The sequence below is a fragment of the Tachyglossus aculeatus genome, chromosome 12, assembly GCF_015852505.1.
Source record: "Tachyglossus aculeatus isolate mTacAcu1 chromosome 12, mTacAcu1.pri, whole genome shotgun sequence".
Lineage (NCBI taxonomy): Eukaryota > Metazoa > Chordata > Mammalia > Monotremata > Tachyglossidae > Tachyglossus > Tachyglossus aculeatus.
The window spans coordinates 7,449,752-7,452,474 of record NC_052077.1 but is presented as its reverse complement, the minus strand read 5'-3'; the positions used below and the strand labels follow the sequence as shown (position 1 = coordinate 7,452,474).

Genomic DNA, 2,723 nt, shown 5'->3' with positions numbered 1-2,723 from the left:
CACTGTACTAAGCGCTTGGGAAGTACAAGTTGGCAACATAGAGAGACAGTCCCTACCCAATAGTGGGCTCACAGTCATGTAGAATGACTAAGAGGCATGGATTTCCCTCTAGTACTGTACATTTTAGCTGACAAATTCAGATAAACACAAAACTAGAGTAGTCTTTAACTTTTCCAAAAATAACACATAAATAAATAAATAATTGTATTTGTTATGCGCTTACTATGTGTGAAGCACTGTTCTAAGCTCTGGGGGAGATACAGTGTGATCAGGTTGTCCCACGAGGGACTCACAGTCTTAATCTCTGTTTTACAGATGAGGTAACTGAGGCCCAGAGAAGTTGTGACTTTCTCAAAGTCACACAGCTGACAAGCAGCAGAGCCAGAATTGGAACCCATGACCTCTGACTCCCAAGCCCGTGCTCCTTCCACTGAGCAACGTATCATTGTTATTTCTTACCTTAACTTCCCCGAAGTATCATTCGTAATGAAATACTGAAAATATTTTTGAACTCAATAACACTGTTTTCCCATGAAATTCAATTTATACCCATATTTGTTTGCTATCACTTCTAGGTTATTGGTGAAGTTGGGAAGTTGAGAAGCAGGGTGGCTCAGTGGAAAGAGCCTGGGCTTTGGAGTCAGAGGTCATGGGTTCAAATCCCTGCTCTGCCAATTGTCAGCTGTGTGACTTTGGGCAAGTCACTTCACTTCTCTGGGCCTCAGTTCCCTCATCTGTAAAATGGGGATTAAGGCTGTGAGCCCCACGTGGGACAACCTGATCATCTTGTATCCCCCCAGCGCTTAGAACAGTGCTTTGCACATAGTAAGCGCTTAACAAATACCATCATCATTATTATTATTATCTACAAGATAAGGTTTTTACAGTATCAGTATTTTCAATGAGCAATAAAATGTTGCTCTGAAAAAATGCACTGGTTAATCTGCTTTTAGAATTTTATATTTCAAAACTGCTTAAGAATTCATACACAGCCATAATATTCTCAAGAGGAGTTGATTAGAGGCAGATTGGTGTAATAATAATAGCAGCAATGATAATAATGGTACTTGTTAAGCAGTTACTATGTGCCAAGCTCCCTCTCAGGATCACACCTGGAGAGTTTCCAGCCCTCTACCAGTCTTGACTATGGGAGGGAGAGTCAAACAGAGGCCTATCCATTCCATCTGTAGCTTGGGCAGTGGCTAGCGAGTGGAAGGCAATCTGCTACAAGTCAAAACACACCTGTGCTGGGGAACAGCAGCATGGGAGAGAGTCAAGGGCGGAGACTCAAGTTTACTCAAGGCGGCGGCAATGGGAAGCCACTTCCATATTTTTGCCAAGAAAATTCCATGGATACGCTATCAGAACTACTGCAGTTGGAGGGGGAGCATTCTGGGAGAGATGAATCCGTGGAGTTGCTATGGGTCGGAGATGATTCAATAGCATAAGACTAGACAGTGTGTCAAGCACTTTTTAAGTACTTACTATGTGCCAAACGTTGTTCTAAGTGCTGGAGTAGATTCAAATCAATCAGGTTGGAAACAGTCTCTGCCCCGCATGAGGCTCACACTCATAATCCCCATTTTACAGATGAGGTAACTGAGGCCCAGAGAAGTCAAGTGATTTGCCCAGGGTCATGCAACAGAAATAAGGTGGAGCCGGGATTAGAACCCAGGTCCTTCTGACTCCAAGGCCCGTGTTCTATCCACTAAGCCACGCTGCTTGTCCCACTGTCCACACCCTCATACCCACATACTCATACAAATATGAGCATTGAGAAGCAGTATGCCTCAGTGGAAAGAGCCTGGGCTTTGGAGTCACAGTTCGTGGGCTCAAATCCCAGCTCCGACAATTGTCAGCTGTGTGACTTTGGGCAAGTCACTTAACTTCTCTGGGCCTCAGTTCCCTCATTTGTAAAATGGGGATGAAGACTGTGAGCCCCCGTGGGACAACGTGATCACTTTGTAACCTCCCCAGCACTTAGAACAGTGCTTTGCACATAGTAAGTGCTTAATAAATGCCATTATTATTATTATTATTATTATACAAGGAAGGGTGTGACCCATTCATGTATGGAACTCCCACAGAAGCAGTGTGGTTTAGTGGCTAGTGCATGGGCTTGGAGTCAGAAGGTCATGGGTTCTAATACTTGTTCTGCCACATGTCTGCTGTGTGAACTTGGGCAAATCACTTCATTGGGCCTCAGTTACTTCATCTGGAAAATGGGGATTAAAACTGTGAGCCCCATGTGGAACAGGAAGTGTCTACCTTGTACCTAACCTGCATTTCCCATCACTGTAGACGGCACTACCATCCTTCCCGTCGCACAAGCCCGCAACCTTGGTGTCATCCTCGACTCTGCCCTCTCGTTCACCCCTCACATCCAATCTATCACCAAAACCTGCTGGTCTCACCTCCGCAATATCGCCAAGATCCGCCCTTTCCTCGCCATCCAAACCACTACCTTGTTGGTTCAATCTCTCATTCTATTCCAACTGGATTACTGCATCAGCCTCCTCTCTGATCTCCCATCCTCCTGTCTCTCCCCACTTCAGTCTATACTTCATACTGCTGCCCGGATCATCTTTGTGCAGAAATGCTCTAGGCATGTTACTCCCCTCCTAAAAAATCTCCAATGGCTACCAATCACTCTGTGCATCAGGCAGAAACTCCTCACCCTCGGCTTAAATGCTGTCCATCACCTCGCCCCCTCCTATCTCACC

General features: G+C 45.4%; 1 non-coding gene across 1 annotated transcript; it reads left to right on the top strand.

Annotated features, from left to right (window-relative positions):
- Positions 1–1,094: 1,094 nt before the first annotated feature.
- Positions 1,095–1,232, top strand: LOC119935978. The gene has a single exon (XR_005453573.1). It is a non-coding gene; the product is annotated as a small nucleolar RNA SNORA7 (small nucleolar RNA).
- The last annotated feature ends 1,491 nt before the right edge of the window (positions 1,233–2,723 follow it).